Source organism: Anticarsia gemmatalis, chromosome 19, assembly GCF_050436995.1.
Source record: "Anticarsia gemmatalis isolate Benzon Research Colony breed Stoneville strain chromosome 19, ilAntGemm2 primary, whole genome shotgun sequence".
In the NCBI taxonomy this organism is placed as follows: Eukaryota; Metazoa; Arthropoda; class Insecta; order Lepidoptera; family Erebidae; genus Anticarsia; species Anticarsia gemmatalis.
Window position 1 is genome coordinate 6,657,972 of NC_134763.1, and position 19,914 is coordinate 6,677,885.

The following is a 19,914-nucleotide window of genomic DNA, read 5'->3' on the forward strand; positions in this document are numbered from 1 at the left end:
AAACGGTGAACGAAAACATCCTGAAGAAACCTTACATCCGTAAAATTGTAGCAATATATTATTTTGTATATGTATTTTAATTTACATATAGAAATGTGGTTTATTAACACAATTATCATAGAAGAATGACGCAAGTAATCCTGCTAAACGTGAATTCGCAATTTAGAGAAAAAAACATATTATACTTTTGACCAAATCCTGTTAGTCATCATTTAAATTTAAACATAACGGAGTCCTTCGCAGAAATATAAAATGTATTTTTCAGCGTCGGGTCTGAAATTCTAGGGGTGGATAAAAATTTATTACATCAATATTTTGCTTTTATATTGCCGAACTCATGTATATTGAGGTTTCGAGACAAATCGAAAAATCCCTGTAATACTGCAGCAACCGAATACGAGACACTGTAATCAGCAGCACTTTACTAAACTCTGTATTGCCGAATATAACTATTTGACGTGCATACAAAAATCACGCGATTACTTGAAGGAAATACTTTTTGTGAAATGTTAGGGGTGCTAAAATTGTTCATCAGCTCTGTTTTAAATAGTCAATACTGGTAAGAAATTACAAGCAATCATACACATACCACCACCAACGACAATAAATGACTAAAACATAATATCACATCTTAAACTCACCCTGTAGAAGCAATTAGAAGGAATTTTCCACGAAGCCATCAGTCTGATAACGAGTGACAGTAATTATCTTGAAGCCTGACGATCTAAGTTCAGTGTTTCTTTCATACGATGTGAACATACATTAATGCCTGATAACATGTGATTTCCTGTGTTTGCTGCTCGATTCAATCATCACCTGACTGTTCATGGTGATGCAGTGACTATTCACTTGACTATCACCTGACTATTGGCACGGCAGTAACTATCGCCTGACTATCACGTTGTTATAGGATGTATGTTTCGGCACTTGGCAATGGGTGTAGTGAGTATGTTGTTCTTTCTTTGCTGCAAAAGTAATCGTTGATAAGCTTCTGACAAGAATTGCTAATATTAAATGGAGTTGATATAGAAAAAAAATATTAGTCTCCGCCTAGGGCCTAAGGCTTGATCTATATAGACCTCGTCTCATAAAATATGGGTCCTCGAAAAGTTGCTGAAGAAACAGTTGCTGCGGAAGTACAGTAATGCTGAGTACCTATGTCCAGTGTAACATAAAAAAAAACAAAACAGGATCGCTCCTCAGGGAGTTGTACTTTTTCGCTAAGAGTTTTTCTTCAAGTGATCAGTAGAAAATTATGAATATAGGTTCTTTTTTTGGCGTTTCAACGTCCCGCTTGAGTACTGGTTGCATCTTCCATCTCGTGAGCTGTAACAAAACGGTTTTGTGTCAAAAACTAAATGACTTTACAGTATAATTGCTGGCGAATGTCTAAATTATTGTCTTATACCGCCCACGGAGTACAAATTCTTCATCAGTACACAAAAAATAATAGTCTAAAGCCAAAGAGGACATTATTTGATTAACACTAATTAGTATGAACCGGCTTCGCCTCATCCGTCGGCGATGCAAAGAAAGCGACGATACTTTTACCAAATAAAATACACTCTTACTACATACGTAAATTATCTTTATGTCTGTAGAAATAAGGTTTGTATTAGGTTTTCAAAAATGCATAGTTAAATCTGCAATGAAACCCAATTTGTTTGATGGAGAAAGTAGCTTTCTACACATCCGCAGTTGTCAAAATTTTAATTTTTATTGGCAGAATTTCTTTTTTGTTTTTGTATTTTAATTATAATACAGCTAACAGCATTATAATAAAAACCATATCTGATCTAATACTCGGGACAAGCTAAAGAGAATCATGCCTGCCTTTAAAATCGAAAACCTAGATTTTAATAGTATTAGTAAACTGCCTTTACAACACAAAAATTACAATTAATAACGTAACTTTTTGATTAGGAAAGTACAATGTGACTGAATGCCCTCAAAAAATGCGATATAAGTATCCATCCATACGACGTTCAAAAAGGTCATACACCCATGACAAGGGAATGGCATGACTTCCCAAACCCCATCCCCTGTAATTAGCAAAACAATCAAACATTTAGCAAGGAGGCACAATTCCCACCGTTCAATAAATCCATACATCTCGACCGATTTCACGGACAATTCCACACAAAAGGTACAAGTCAAACGGTGTGACAAAAGCCATTCATTCAACAGGACCCCTAACAACATTATACCGATGTAATACATATTTCATTATTAATTTCCACCTTTTATGGTCCTTAATTTTATTGCTGGCAACCCCGGACGTTTATTTTTTTATAAGGCCACGGCGCGATGCTACAATGCCAGTTCGTTCAACAATAGGGGGCGTAGTATTGTTATACAAGCTTTTTTTCTCTTGATAGATAGTTTTATAATCATGTATGGTTAGGCGAAAAATTTGTATACCAGGGTACCGACAGATAGTTAGATGCAGACGTTGATTTGTTAAGAAAAGATATTATTATGTAATGAAAGTTTTGTAGAATTAAGTTTTTATAGCTGAAAGATTAAGCAGTAAGTTCATATTGTGAACTTACTGCTTAATCTTTAGTAATAGTTACTTGCTGATTGTTATAACTTGAGTTTTGATTTTGCATTTCTCTTCAACATTTGTTCCATCGGTACTGCATTCAGTCTGCCTCACTTTTACACTCTACGCTAAACGAGAAGTTATCCAAACTTCACCCATTCTTTTGCAGACTATACCTGGCCGTATCCACAACAGTTCCTGAACGTCCCATTGACAAGGAGACACCGGCATTCGCTTCCGGTCGCTCTTTCATTGTGCAAGGAACGAGCCGCCGGCCATGCGCAACAATGGACCGTAGCAAAAATCGAATTGGCAATTCAAAAGCGCATCGCTGAGGTTTATTGGCTTATCGCTTGATTGATTGTGCGAACGCCGACGCAAATTTTTTTCCTTCCAATTTTATGGAATAACTCGATAATATATTTTGATTTGGGCGTGTCGAATTCGCGATTCCTTTTGTAAAGCAGGAAGTTTGTACGTATGTCCTGTAACAGGTATGTATGTTAGTGCACTTGTGTTTGCGTTACGCCTATTAAGGCTCTCTTTAAAGTAAAGAGGCAGGCTTTGTTAAATTAAATTGTGCTGAAATGTTCGTAAATAAATATTCAATCTCTATAACAATTGCAAATTGTTTCTTTTCTTAGTCTTGTTTAAGATTTCAATTTTTCTAAAGCTGTAAGAATTTGAGTGGTGTTTGGGATTCCGGCACAAATCGACTATACTTACATAGGAGATAAATAGTAGAAAATTAGGAATCGTGGAAACTTAAAGCAGAAATAAGCATTTCTTCAATGCCAAGCAAACTTAGACTGAAGCACTACCTGCATTTGAGAAGAAATATCAAACAATATAAGATCTTAGTACTCTAAGTTGTCATAAAATGTAAAGCCTCTTCGCTCATCGAAATTAACACCGAAAATGAAATGACCACCACTCCTCAGAAAGGCGTGGTTCTCTTAATAACATTTGCACAATATTTTTATTTACACGTAAAGATATTAAGCCATACAAATGTGGACATCGCCTTCCATTGGTTCTTAGAACTGTACAACCAATTATACACGTCTAATTAGTCATAACATGGTTATTTCAATACGGATTCTGTTATCCTTGAAAATAATATTTGAAATACCCAAAAACTATCTTAGTCAGCGGGGTTTTCCGTAAAAAATATAATAATTTATACACAAAGTATATTAGCATAAGTAGAGCGGAACACAATGCAAGAGATTTCAACTCACGCGCCGGGTTCGTATTGGGCAACGAAGCCTCCAGAAGTGTTAAGAGGACCATAGAATAAAATACATTGAAAAATATACCTTATTTTTTGTATATCAGAGTGTATTTTAAAAGGTTTATGTTGTTTGTTGAATGCAGGAGTAAGTTTGCCGGTCAAAGGACCGTGTCGTGTTTGTACCACCGTGGATAAACGGACAGACACCACGTTGAATATGCACAACGATAAAATACACAATCATATGAAAACTATCGTTCAAATAGACGATGTTTTTATTGTTTTATAGAGGGTAAATATGTGTATTTCATTCAATATTTCGTTATGAATATGATATTACGTAAACTGTTATTTTTATAGATTTTTGAAATTATGAAAAGGATATTGACAGACAGAATCTTTGTATTCAAAAATGTCCTTCCTTCTACAAACCTTAACTTGCAGTCCCAGATAAGTGTGGTTTGTCGGCCCTTAACTGCCACTCGGCTAAATTCTGAAAAAGCAATGAACTGCCATGGTTAAGACTTTAGTAAGACTGTGTTAGAAAGACGTCGCTTGAACTAGCCAGTGGGTATCTGGGCAGCTATTCCTAGAGCCAGATCAATGTCATTCAATAGAATTAATCTTGAGATCTGCTCAGACACTCCATCATACACTTTATTCTGTAACCCATTGTTTGTACTTACTTGGGTACTTACCTCGAATATCTTTTGCCATACTAGACATACAAATAAGAATTGGATAAGCTTCATAAGCAAATTTTACTTAAAGGATAGCAATGTATTGTACGTACATCTTGTAAAGATATTATGAATTCAACAATCATGCAAGCTACGGAAGAATTCCACCGACAAACTGTCTATTCATCAAAAAGGCCATTAGATAACCATTATGAACGTATTTTTCGTATGACAACACTCAACAATAGTATTTACATTCGATGTCAGTTTGTTTTACATCCGAAATACACATTGAATAAACGCGTAACATATTTCTTCCAACATTCTCAGTTCTTTTATGCTTTGAACATAATGTCACGCATTATACGAGGGCCATAGTTCCGTGGACCGGTCTTTGTCCGCACAAAGAAAGGTGAATGAAGCACAGAATAATAATAACACATGTCTTGGCCGGTAGGAATCGAGAAAAAAAAAGTTTAGAGATATGACAACACCGCCACGTGTTTAGAACACAATAGGATTCAAATTTTAAATTTTGAAAATGTTCTTCTTGACGTTTGTTTTCTTTTTAATTCATCATCAAGGCACTGACAAAATGGAAATAAAGCCTATAAATAGTAGGCGCGATATTCGCGTTATCGTTGGCGATATATCAAAGGGCGTTGTGTTTTTAAGCGGCTCTGACATGTGATAATTTACGTATAATATGTACCTATGTGCTCAGTGGGCTCATAAATTTGCATGCTCGTGATTTATATGGGGATTAGAGCATGTTATCATTACGTAACTGTGCGGTGTCCTGAAGATTAAATACATGAATATAATAGGATGTATGTCTAATGTAGTGTTGGAACTATTATGTCGATTTGTGTGACACATTTGGTTTAGCAATTAACATCGTGGTTAGTTATTGGACGGCTTGTTGTATAGGACTATTCATTAGTGTTAGTACATATCTAAGTATGTCTTATATAGGTATTTATATGGACAGGAATGTAAACGATGAACGTAGTTATAGAAACGGGTGGAGGTTGACAACGCTATACTTATGTAATTACTTTTACCATATAATAATATTGTAATAACATCAAATTACTCCAAAAATAGACCGTCAACCTAAGTGGAATTCAAATAAGAATCACACAAATGGTATTAAGTAACAGAACCCAAAATAACGAGTTAGTTTGATTCCCAAGAGAGAGAGAGAGAGAGAGAATTTGCAGCTTTCAGTTTATTTTAAAGAAATATAAGTAGCAGCAAGAAATTAGTTAAGATATACAGGAATAGATTCACAGTACCTACATGAAAATTTAAAGATCTTATACATTCGTAGCTTGCTTTAAAATGATTTGCGTGACAATAATACGTATTTATATCAAACAATAGGTTAAAAAAATAATTCGTATCATGGTTTGTTACTCAAACAAAGACCACTTCTCTATTGTATTCTCTACTGTATCACAATTCACAATGTTTGTTATTTTGACAATACAGAAAACACAGCAATGTAGATACGTTTTGTAAATATTACTTATTCATGAATTATCAAAATACCCCTCAATGACTGCCATGAACAGAAATCCTACAAAAATATAGATACAAAAATACTCATTCTGAATTCTCAGGCACAATCACTCGATGTCTTTGCCATGTCATGTGTTGCCAACATCAAGGGCCCTTGAAAATGGCGCGTAAACTGACAGCTCCTAACGAAATTATACAAATAAAATGGTTGGAGATTATACTTTAATTTCTTACAATAAGACTGGATTAAATAGGCTTTTGTGTTCGCGTTAAATTATTTATAAAAAAACGCAATTTTGAGGATAATGGGATCTATATTTAGCTTTTTGTAATACATAGATTACAGAATTAAAATATGGATTTAAGTTCATTATTTTAAATTAAAGTATTTAGTGAAATGCTATTAAACTAAATTAACTTCCAAAACAATATTTGTGGATCTGAAACACATAATACCTAATATTAGGTAGTTACATCGAAACTCAAACTAACATGTAATCTTAAGATTGGTCTGTAGATATTGGCTTCACAGAATATTGACAAAATCTGCGTATGCCTAATACTGCATGGCATAAATGTTCTTTTTTTCTTTTTAAGTCATTATTAAATTTAAGTTATTCATCAATTTAATAACATTCAAAATTAACGTAAAAAGCCAACATTTCGATACTCTTAATATCACAAGCAAAATTAAAGAGCGAAATTGCCGATACACATAAAGCTTTTCAACTCAAATTACTGTTCCTTATTTTTGTATAAACTCCGTTCTTGTTCTATGAACTCGAAAATTGCTTGAAATATTCCGTGAAGCAATTTAATTAATTAACGAACAAGAAAGTTCCGTCGGCCTTCGGAAAACGTTAATCTTGCTGGCAGTGTAAAATTCACAAAAACTTTAAGCTTCGTACCCGGCGCTACTAGTTTGAGTAGCGAACTTGTAATAGGTTTAAACTTTGAATATTTAAATTGTCTACAACGTAATTTCGAAATCACAATCGGTCCACCGGTTATTAATGTTTGTGTTCCTTTTGTTTTAATTGAACGGCTAGAGACGTTTGCTTAGTGAACGCTGAAATATCTAATCGGGATATTAATTTTATTGAGCCCCTGGAAATGGCGAGCCTTGATTTACTGAACTACTATTATTTGTAAGTGTGTTTTGCCTTTAACTTGACAGAGATATACAAAAAAAATTACGAATTTAAATATCAAATATCATACGAATAAGCTTGCATAATTTATATTGTCCAAGCTTATTCGTTTTATCTTAAACCAAAAAAGAAGCCGACGGCACTTTAATCAACATTGTAAGTATTGTTATTAATAAACAGTCTTTCCGGTGGCCTCTTCAATAAATTCTGTAAAAACAATATAAAAAGTAAATGTTCCTGAAGATTTTCGGCTTTTTAGACCTCAATTGACTAACTGTTTCGGAAACCTATTTCCCACGTTTCCCAACATTCTTCAGTAGTAAGACACGGGGGCGGGGAGATAAATATTTACAATATTTTCTGTGTGGCAACACCGGGCCGCTGTAAACAATATTTTTAATCGACTCGGCAAACTGTGTCGCTTACACTTAGCGAAACTCGACGCGAATAAAAACTGGCGAAAGAAAATTTGTTCGAAAAACAGCTCGCGATAAGTCGATGACTTTAAAAATGTGCCTATGAGTTACGAAGACAAGATATCAACATGTTAAATTACTCTACGCGTTTTAATCGTAGTTTATCTAATAGGTAATCTAGCAATTAACAAACATAATAAAAACTATAAAAACTTTATTGTTTCATTCTTATATTATTACTTAATTATATATTAACAAATCTTTCAGAAACCTAGTATACAGCGCAATAAATTATACATAATACTTATAAATATATGATATTTCGTTTATTACTTCGAGCGGGACTCGTTTGCACAGTGTTTTAATTAAAATAATTTAAAATATAATCGCTTTAGAGCGAGAGTTTGTAACAAGGGAAGTTGAGACTTTACGGAACAGAGTACAAGACAAAATAATAAAATATTAATAAACGCTCGTAGACGGTGGAAAAGTTTCATCGAGGCCAAATATTTGTGTTTCAAATAAGGCGGGCTCGCGATACGATGGGGTTAGCGACGGACTCGAACCTGCTAACGGGCACATTTAGTTTTGCTTACAACTGCTTTGTTGTAGCGGATTGTGAACCTTTTGTTTATTGCGTTATATTATTATATTGCTTAAGTACACAGTAAAATGAGTTGGTTTTATGCTGTCCTAGACGTCTACTAGGTCTGTCCGTGTACAGAATGACGAGTGATCTATTTCAAAAGTAAAATCGTTTGAAAAGCGTTTGTTTACTCCTAAAATACGCATTTGCCATTTTATGATATAGTATTTCCCTATTTTTTATTATACTAGTAATTTAATTATCAAAAAAGCTGTCATTCCACGTATACAACGCTATAAAAACTCAATATCAAATGAAAAAATAAATAAATTCACTCATCAATTCCACGAAACGGGGAAAACTAATACAATATGCAGTGGGCTCAACAAACACGCCGATAAAATATAGGCTCCCATTCAATATTTCACCGTCCGAAACAAAAGCATTTAACTAAATTGAACTGATCAAAAACTCAAAAGTCAAATTGTGAGTGGGAAAGCTAACTACAATAAAAACGTTACATTCAAAGCTATTAGAGCGAGTGCCTAGTTGTAATGTAATATTAAAATAGTCGGGGCGGTTCGCACGCCCCCGGCGAGCCGCGAAAATAAATCAAATAGAACTGTACGAGTAACTTGTGAAAATACATTGTCTATATGGCTGTACTAGTTATGCTGGTTGTGTTAGGCGATTGTTACAGCTTTTCGCGTATGTAGTTTTTGCATATTGGACAGTTTTAGCGTTCCGTTACATTCACCGGCTTGCAATGTTTATTGATTTGTGTTAGTGAGGTTTAAATTGGTTTGACTACTATCAAAATTAGAATGACTATTTTTAATGTTGCTATTAACATGAAAAATAGTCATTCTATTTGATAATAATATTCTTAACCCAGTTTCCGCATCTAGCGATCTGGCCCACGGCTAAAGTGTGTTCGGATTTTTCGGAAGTTTTAATTCACACATCCAGAAGCAAGACTATAGATAAATTACATAAATCTACTAAACAAAACTAATATTTTTATCCGGAAACTCCTTTCTTTTCTCAGAATTCAGATGTTTGCGAACTGTAATCTGCTCTTTGCTTCGAATTGTGGTCAATCCAAATCGTTATAGCTACGTATTGTATTGCTTAAAGCCGGAGCCACAGTGTAGATGTATCAGTTGTATCAGGTGTTCAAAGGTAGAGGCGCAAAGGACTCGTAAGTAGATATTCGTCAATCAGTGAACTGAGTGATTGGCGTCCACCTCCCTGTTTGGCTTACCACGGATATAAAGGCTACTGTAGATATGACAGTGTTGTTAAGGCCGTAAACATGGATTTAAACAGCAATGCTAATGCTTATGTATTGTGATTTTTGCGTAGAATCCTGTTATATAATGTTGCTAGTATATGAGCTATTGACTATAAATGGAAATAGCTATAAAGGGTTAAGCTGAGCAGGAATTACGTCACGTAGTCGTTTTAAAAAGTCAGTCAGATCATTTTGAGCGTATTAAAAGATAATAGTCATCATCAAGATTTTGCGCAACACAGGAAGTTCAAAAGATCTATCTAAAAGATAAATATTATTTACGAATAACAATAAAAAAAAGCTGTGTCACTCTACATTTCGTAGGGTTTCAGTCGCATAAAGTCAAATGTTTAGATATTTTCATGAAGGTAGGGTAATAGTTTTGTAAAAATTACCCTTTAATATTTAAAAAAAACTATCATAACATCAAAATCGTGCATCCCTTCACACAACCAGTACATTCGTGTTGTCTACATCCACGTACGGTACGTATGTATCGCATGGGCGTCGAGGCGCGGGGAGTGTAATTGAAAGTAAACATGCATTGTTGCTGCCCCTATCAATCAGGGATGACGTACGGTACGATAGTTTTCTGCGATTCAAACATTAGGGAACCCTCGTGTCTGTTTCATGGAAGCTACGAAAAATGTGGGTAGTTTGGACTTTGTGTAGTGTGGAAATAAATGTATTTTCGGCTGAAAAGTAACAATTACCTTTAGTTTTTACTGGTTTCAAAAATGATGAGGATATCGAGGAAATACCTGTAATTGATTCCTTTTTCTTTTTTTTGTGTACTTCATTCCAATGTTCGAATAAGTGTTTGTTTTAATTGTAGATAAGTTTGAAATTGATCATTGAATATATGTTGCTATAAAGGTGTATCAAAGTATGTTGCCATAATGTAGACTGCTACGAACAATCAGAGATTTGGAAAATTAAGTTTGAATGCATGTGCATAAAATTCTTTAATAGCTGTTATTGGAATTAAACTGTTATCTTATGGTGCAAGTTACTAGTAATAACTATCTGCTATAATTATCTAACAAATTCCCCATTTTGATCATTGCTTTAACTATGTTTATGACTGAAAAAGCGGCATTAAGATACCTCTAGCAAACACATTATTTTACAATATACTCGTCATAGCACCCCACTCGTTCCTTTATGTCATATAACCAAATATAAGTGTTATAAGATTGCCCGGCGTTGTCTGGAGCACCGCGATAGCACGGCCGTGACAAGCAGCCGGCCCGCCGGATTAGAACCCCGGACCCCAAGAACCGAAGTTTGTAAGAGCGTGACGAACCTTAGATATCGGGACATCTTTAATTTATAAACTGTATACTTTTCATGTAGTGGTTTGGGAAAATTTACAGTTTTAGTTTATTATTTAAGACATCTTTGATGAGCCAGTTTGTTCATTTGCATTCAACCTATTAATTACTATCAATACTATCATAAGCAAAAGGGGATTACAAAACAGAAAATAACGATAATACTAATTAAGAAATATACCAGTACTATAAGTACTGAGTACAGAGCGCAAAAGATTTGATTGTTACTAGTTTAATACACGGCATCTGAACCTCAACTGAATAAAATCCTAATTTCGAACATTTAGGTATCAAAAATTCTTGTTTTAATTTTAATACCAGACTCTGTGTTAACTAATATTCACAATAAAATAATTAACACTGGCCATGTACACACAATACATAATTTTTTCACTTGTAAAAATAGGGAAGGGCTTGCTACTTTTGTCGACAGTTTCACACCAAAAAGTATGTGAGATTGACGTGAAGTGTTTCAATGTAACACGAATAACAATGTGGAGAGTATCTGGTGCAGGCAGGCCGCAAGGCAAGGGCTGTGTAATACAGGGTGGAGTGGAAGTGACGATGAATGAAAAAGTGGTGTCATAAAATGGGGAGGACTGCTTTGCTGGTATTTTACGCCTTAGTTAAGTGATAAGTGATAAAAATTTTGTCATTTTATCACTTAAGCTGGGCTTATAAAATATGAAATCATTTTGAATGATTAAAAGAGTCGTGGTATTGCGAATGGTCATTATTAGTATTCCACTTAGTCGTACATTAAACCATGTGGGATAATGAGTTAAATAAGGCGAATTTATTGTGTCTCAAATTAGAATAATAAAAACATTTTCTATTTTTCCAATTATTAAAACATGTTCAAAAATGGTTAACCTACTCAACCAGGCATACACGAACAAAGAAATACCTTCAGCTTTCAAGTAAAAAAGGATGAGCACATTCCCACCTATTTTCTCATTTCAAGATTTCCACACCCCCAATATGATTAACATATTCCTTTTAATATCTGCGTTGGTTGCATGCGCACGCGCCTGTGTTTGCCGCACGTGGCGCCACGTGTCGCCTTGAGGGCTCCAACACTAATTTCCTCTAACCCTAGTAATGAGGGTGGACGTGCATTATTCAATATCGTTTGCTCATTTCGATAAAGTTCTGCTTGTAACCAGTTTATTATATCCTTTGTTCATGTTTGAATGATTCCAGTTTAAAATGTGGTCGTGATAATTGCCATGGCTTATTGTATTTGCTGTAGAATATTGAGGTAATAGCTTCAGTATTTGGTAATTGTAAATGTGTAAGGATATTGATGTAATAACTACAGCATTTGGTACATACAAAGTGGGCAAGATACACGTAAATAAATTCAGGTTTCGTAAGTTATATTAGGTCGGGGAAAAAGTATTTTCGCATTATAGTATGTATGGACTAGTAATAAAATCTCTTTGGCTTCAAGAATCACAAATGAGTAAACGGTTGGGTTTCGTTCAGTGAGCTCGTGAGGTACCCAAATTTCGAGCTTTTTTGTGTAGAGAAAAGATTTTATTAAAGTTCATACATACTATAATGCGAAAATACTTTTTCCCCGACCTAATATGTGAAAATTAAGGAAGAAAGCGGAATTTGGTTAATATTAAGATTAATAGCTAAAAAATAAACACGTAGAACTCATATTTATTTTCTGAAGTATAAATTTTATTGATTTTGAATGCATTTTACTGCCCGAACTATTTGGTTAAGCGGAAAAATACTCATGAATACTATAAAATTCAGAATATATTTTTGTATATTCCTAGAAAATATTAATTATAAAAAAATATTATTTCGGTGCGCTATCCTTATTCAGCTTATATAAAACCGTATATTATATATAATATAAGTACATATTGACAGTGGCAAGTAAATAAGAGACGATCAACTGATCAAATATTAAACTGTATGTAGGACAATAAAATACAATATAATTTTATTTAAACTTTTCACTTCCGGCATGAGATGCATTTTCGCAAACACGAAATTAAGTAGAACAGAATGTTTGAATTAAAATGAATGTTTAATTACGCATTTAACTTTAACAAATAGACGGACAGTTATAATTTTAAACTACTTTGAAGGTTGTCAATACTTGTTAATTTTAGTGCAGGTTACGTACACAAAAGTGGTATTTTTCATAACAATTTTAATTTAATAATTTATTATTTCTCAAGTACAATCAAAAAAGGAAACAGACATATACGTGACCGACGCGACGTACTGAAAACAATCATCCATGACCCTACGGTTGCTTAAGTTTCGTATTTCTTTTGCACTAATATGGCCTTACCTCTACGTAGTTAAAACTCATCTCGGTAAACTTTTAGCTATAGTGATTATTTTGTTGCGATCTAAAATTATACGAAAGTTAATGTTATTACACATTGTTTTTAGTGGTTTCTTTGACTTTTAAGCTAACTTGTTCTGCCGGATCCGCTGGATATCTGTCAGCCTTAGTGTCTCTACGAAACTCTATAATTTATGGGCTCTACATTTTCAAAAAATAATCAAAAAAAGTTAAGCACAAACAACTCGAAATATTTCTTAAGATAGAGATCCAACAAATTTACAATTCCGTTAATAATTTATTTGTTTACCCCTCCAGAAAAAGAGGGCAATAAAAAAATTAATTAGCGTCCAAGTATTTGCCAAGAGCGAGTCGTAATTATGAAGAGGACACTCCGCCAACAGCGACATCTAGCGTTAGAGATAGCATTTAATTTCGTTGGTTTGTTTTATTACTGAAATTAACCCGTTTTTAGTAAAGGGTGCTGTAAATATTTAGGGGTTGAAATGTACGTTTCTGTTGAATTAATGTTTTATATTGTTGTCATTGTGAAATAATACTGTGGAGATGAATGATGTTGCAGGTTATCTTTCACAGAATGTTTATCAGTTATTTGGTTGCCATAGTACAAGCTCTGCTTAGTTTGGAATCAAATGGCCGTGTGTTAGTTGTCAAATGATATTTATTTATTTTAGAACTACCCTATTTACCAATGTCATTACCATCGAAACAAATTAATTTTTTGAGTTTTTTTTAACTGGCCGTGGCATTTAAATCTACGCATTATGCAGTCCCATACTTCTGCTATCACTCAAATTTCAGACCAAGTGTACTAAACATATTTTTTTCTTTAGAATCAGTATATTTTTTCAGAAAACGTCTATATGCTTGTTATGATATTATTAGGCACCTTACAATCACTGGTAGTAAGTATGTACAATTTTAAAGTCAAGTCAAGTCAAGCAAAAATTTAACATAAGTATTTGATCATATTAACTTCCGCAATTCCGTTTTACATAACAGCTTAGCGTGTTTTCATTGCACCATATAATAAATAAACGTAGTAGGCAGCGCTGCAGGCTTCATGCGGTGCAATTAATTGAGGGTGGAGCCGCGCTGTATACATAGTCTCTAATTATAATTATTGTCTCTACGTGAGGGAATGACGTCAGGGTTTTTACATAAGTATTACTTCTATACAAAATAAGTGAATATTTTTGGATTGTTCTTATATGTTATTCTAAATATTTTTCGTTTCTAAATATAGTAAATCGTTTTTGAAAATCAGTTTCAGCAGTTATCAGGCTGAAACATCCGTTGGCAGATGCTGATGACTTTCCACAAACCCATGGACTCCAACCTGCAATTTCTTTGAGGATCATGAAACCTTCATCTAAAATTCTTATTACTTCTTATAAATTCATATTTTAATTTGAAACTAAATAGTTTTAGAAAACATCCAGAAAAAAATATTTCATATCACATTTTAAAATTATTCATGCCTGCCTATTTTATTTTTCTTATCATGAAAACTTACTTAACTTAAACCTCCTAAATCCAATTCTTAGTAAAATTACTTGTAATACAATGATTAACGTTGAAAACAAACGTTTTCAAAACTGTAATAAACTAAAATAACCTAGTGATTAACACCCCAACTATTTGTTACTCACAATGCTTGTTAAATGTACAACACATTCTCTTGTAGAAATATCACAAATACATTGTACATTTTAGACTAAAAACGTAGTAAAAGAGAAACGACGAGGCGTTGAACGTTTGTGTGGGAGGTTGTGACGTTTTGGTTGTGGGGCGATAGTGGGCGTAGTATGGTTTGTAGAGTTACCATGATGAAGTTTTGTATGATCCCTAAAATACACAAACTAATATAGTGGTAAGTACATAAATTAAATGGTTAATGCTTGTAAAAAAAAGGTTTCAGTGTCGACTTTAATAAGATATAGCTTTAACATCTGAATATAGTATTATCAATTTTAAATCATAACTTAACCGTTTTTCCCGCTGGATTGAATTTCAACAAAGCAAGCACGAGGTCGCATTTGTAAAGCCATGCCATATACTTAATGAACTTTAATCTGGGGGCACGGCAGTGGCCATTTGTTATAAACGCAAATTATTTTTTATATTGACATGATAATAACTTATGTAATAACTTAAGACAGAAAGTCCCTTAAGTAGAGACTAAATAGATTAATCGACTTGGTATTAACATCGATCTCACAACTTTTTACGGCAGAGAAACCGAGCAGCGAGACTTTGGGTTTTTTACAGAATGTTTTTGATGCCATACAATTTGACAATCTCAAACACGTTAATAAAAATATTGTGTTGTAAAATAACTTCAAATTTGATCATAATATCGCCAAAAATAGAGTCCTATTTCATTAATAAATCCTTGTCACAGTACTCACACGCAGGCTGTTAATCTTTATTAAGGGGCATTATATGTGCATTCATCGATCCACCGTGATTCGGCTCGCGGGATTTGCGCAGATTTATGTGGCCCACGTAATGATTCAACATTATCAATTTATTACCATCCCTCGACAATTGGAAACATTAGTTTAAACTTGTATATAGGTAATTACATTTAATTTTATGATGCTTTGTGATATAGTTGTTAGGAAAGGTAATAAGCTGTTGCGACGGCTACATTAATTGAGAAAAATAATTGTTACAAATGTGTTTAACTATTAGCGCTAATATGATCTAGTGTAAAAGAATACAGCGCAAATAGTCTTTGAAAATATCGGTGTATTTATAAAGACTATTTTACGCTTATTCTCATTACATAGAGAAACATTTTGGTCATGTCCTTTGGTTCAATGGTCACTTTAACGTTTATGCAGTACATACATTCATACAAGAACTCTCACCTTTTCTCACAGGGGTAGGCAGAGATCAAAGAACGTCACTTGGTACTTACAAACTTTCCTTGCCTGAATCGCATCCTTACAATGATATACAGGTAAATTAATTGCAATGTAGTATTTACTAACTCTTCAATATCATTTTGGTTTCCAGCTAGTTTTTTTTAGGTTAAAAATGATTATAGCCTTTTTAACAGAATTCCCCGGAAATCATACTATCTGTTTATCAAAATCTTTTCCAAAGAAAATTGCTAACGATGGCAACTTTACCCCTATTTTTTCTTTTTCATGCGTAGTAATGTAAGAATCGTAGCAATCAAATACATAGTTAGGGGTTGATACGGGGGTTTATTTATTTTTTATGGTCGAACGAATTCGCGGAGACGTTCCGAGGGCGGATGGGGGCGGAATCTTAATGAGATGCGGTGTAAACACACTATTCCTTGGGGTAAACCTCCCTTTGGTACTCTTTTAGATTCCGACATATTTGCACACTAGCTATTAATTGTTATTTTTATTTGGATAAAAAAGTTCATTGCGTTTTTTAATTGAGGAGGTTAGGAATGAAGGATAATTGTTGAAATCCTTAGTCCTTAGTATACATAGTCTACGAATATGATAGATTGTACTTGATTAAGTAACTGATATTGGGAAAGTAAATATTATTTAAAAACATGCTCTATATATATAGAGCGTTTTTTTTACATAAAAGTCTGTCTCATCGATATAATGCTTGGTTAATTAGAAGGTAATAGGTAGGTACCTGTGTGTACGCTGTGTAAGATAATTTTAGGTTCTAAATGATTGCATTTCGGCGAATTGGTTTTACAAGGACTCTCTTATCAGATTCGTCATAGTAAGGTGTCAAATTATGTGATAATTTAGAAGTGACGTGTCTTGCACGGAAATTGCATTGTAAGATGATGATGCTTAACCTATTTTCTGCGTCATACGACATATTTTTGAAGCCATAAATTACGTCCATTGTACGCTGTTAAAAGTGCTACAATAAATTTAAAACAAAAGTATTCCTCCGAGAAGTGCGTGCAAATAACACTCATGGGTATAAAATATGATAAAACTCATGATAATAAGTTCTTTAGTATAATAAAATTTATAATACAAACCATATTTCGTTCCGAGGTTATCGTAAACACGCCGGTCGTATGTCGGTGGAGCGCACGCGACTCTTTCGGTGAAAATTTTTAATTATTCATCGTTAAGTGTTTGGACAGGTGTGTGGCCGCCCTAAATACCGCCTCCTACAAGACACGGCCTTTTAATTGTATATTTGGGAATTAATTTAATGTCTCGTTATGACATGCAAAAGTTGTTACCTACTCGTTAATTGTTTCTTTGTTTAAAGATCAGCCTTTCAAAGTATAGAAGACGGCCGAGTAATAACAGAAATTATTGCTTTTCCATGGCAGTTGTTAGAAAAAACAGTTGTTCTTCAGTACATAAAACTAGAGATAGAGAATGAATAGCTCCATAAAAAAATCTTGCTGACTAGAATACTGACTGTAATTCAGAGCTATACAATCAGAGGCAACCGTTTGCTCTTGTCTTAGCACAACCGTATTTGTTGTATCTATAATACGCGGTAATATAATATGTTAAATCTAAACTCATTTTCATACAATCAATTTTAATGCATACGTTAAGAATATAATTCGCCGTCGGCCGTCGATTTTCATATGACGCTTGGGTAATGTAATGTGAAAAGTGTCAAGCACACAAGAAGCACGTTCACCCACACCATGTCATACATTTCTATTTATCACCCATCTATCACACCTATGGACCATGCAAGCGAAAGAGTGAAAATCATGCAATGCGCAAGCTTAGAACAGTGGAAAACTCGAGATTGAGCTCGCTCGACAAATTGATATGCTTAAATTTGCTTCAAGAAACTTTGTAGCTCACTGATCTATGAATCAAAGTTGAGAAAAGCATGAAAATAAATATAATTCCCTTTTTTTTAAATGTGATGTAGGTGTTTTGTTATCCGTAGAATATTATTTAGCTTTGAACAAGTATGAGGTGGAAAACAATCTATAAACGGCACTATTACGACCGCATATCTATTGAACTGACTGCTTGTATAAATCATTCGAGCTATTTATTATTATGATGCTTCAAGTAATGGAGGGAGGATAAAGTGACTCGGTCTTTTTAGTTCCAAGCTTGATCTCGGCCTCATCTCCATATATTTGTAGTATATTCGCGAGGTCACACGTTACCCGCTAGCTAGTCACTCGCGCCGGTGTTTGCCCGCGACACTCACATCTATTCGTTATCGCGACTCGGCAAACATCGCTCGTTCCATTAGTCCAGTTCTTTATTCTAATTCTGTTTGCCCATTGGTCGGTCCGTAGATAAAATCAACAGATACCTCTGTACCCTGTGTTTGCTTATAAATTTTAATTGTGACCTAATGGCACAGTTGTAGTACCGATTGTTTTATAATAGGTACCTTTTGGTATGGAAATAGACGGATGTTATTTGTCCGTTTTGTTTCTGAGTAGAATGTTTATGATGTTCTATAATTGTATGATTAGTGGTCGCTTCTATTGATTTTGTCTTACTTCAAACATTCGTCTTTAAGGTAAAATTAGAATTGTCTAATTTTAGCCTATGGGAAAATAATTAATGGAAAACATAATATAAATGAAAAAAGATACAATATGGTTAGCTAATCGTACTACATCTTTTGTTATTTCTAAGGCCATGCCTTCAATAATAATCAACCTCATTTTCACTTAAATTCCTTGGCTACTTTACAAATAAGTACATACATTATTATATTGTACATTTATAGTCTCTATCGATAATCCAAATACCGTTACAAAACAAATAACCATTTATAGAAACAATCGTATAAAGAACATACCAATGATGAGTTGAATTCCTCTACCCCTCAGACACCGCAATACATTTTTCCTGTAAGATAAAAAAGTAAATACACGCAGGTATGCTACGTAGTTATAACGTTTAAGGGGAAACTTTTTATTACACGTCTTTCCTTCAGCTAAGGAGGAAGTCTCATCTCGCGAAATTAAGTTTCAAATATTAAATTCGCCTTTATGAAAAAGACACACCCTTCCTTGCAAGATTCAAGGAGCGATGTAAAAATGTTGGAAGCATTATATATTAAATATGTACTGTTTATGTATGTTCCCGGGATATTGCTTTCTTGTTGTTTTATATTCTCTTTGTGAGATTATTTTAGTGGGACTCTGTTGGTTTAGTATGAAGAGTTTTCTAGCTAGATAGATATTTATGCATGTAAATGGAGGAAAGAAGGCTTTATTAAGGTGGAAAGTAGGGTTCATAAAAAAAACAAATTAATGAGAAAACAAATGATAATAACAAAATCATTAAAAATTGTTAAGGAATATAATTAAATATACTATTAATATTTGTTAAGGAATAGAATTAAATGTACCTTGTATTTTTCTGGGCATAAAATATTGGTCTCCTTTGCACTCGTACGAGAAAACAACTTTTATGCTCTGTTTGTAATACAAGTCATCTTAATTAAAACTTGACCACCTGTGTCATTTATTACCCCGTTACCTTAGAGCCCCTGGTGATCTGAATTCTGATGTTCGACGAAGTCTTTATCACTATTATCCGTGTCCAAAGCAAATTCTCACCGACAAACCGACACCCCACACGGTAATTAAAAACGAAATCCATACCCTCAATTCATTTAAATGTAACGCCACGAAAATTGCAGCAATAAAAAAACAAAGCTTATAGGCAACATCCCTCAGAATAGGGGAGTACGCATAGGGAGGGGACACGTGGATAGGGGAGCCCGGGACTGCAGAAATCAAGGCGTAGTCCCGGGATTATCTCTCATTAGCACAGCGACGCGTTTGTGCGTGACTGTACTGTGAAGGCTGTTATGTGTTTTGTTTTGTATTGATACAGCAT

The 19,914-nt window shown here is 34.0% G+C and overlaps 1 protein-coding gene across 2 annotated transcripts in view; it reads right to left on the reverse strand.

Moving 5' to 3' along the window:
* Window positions 1–1,254: 1,254 nt before the first annotated feature.
* Window positions 1,255–19,914, reverse strand: part of LOC142980927 (uncharacterized) — a 130,150-nt gene continuing 111,490 nt past the window's right edge. The window contains exon 8 of one of the 2 annotated variants that reach the window (XM_076126538.1): window positions 1,255–1,326. The gene's annotated coding sequence lies outside the window, so the exon portion shown is untranslated. Of the gene's footprint in view, window positions 1,327–4,256; window positions 4,273–19,914 lie in introns of those variants that run through there. The other variant, XM_076126540.1, reaches the window with a different exon arrangement.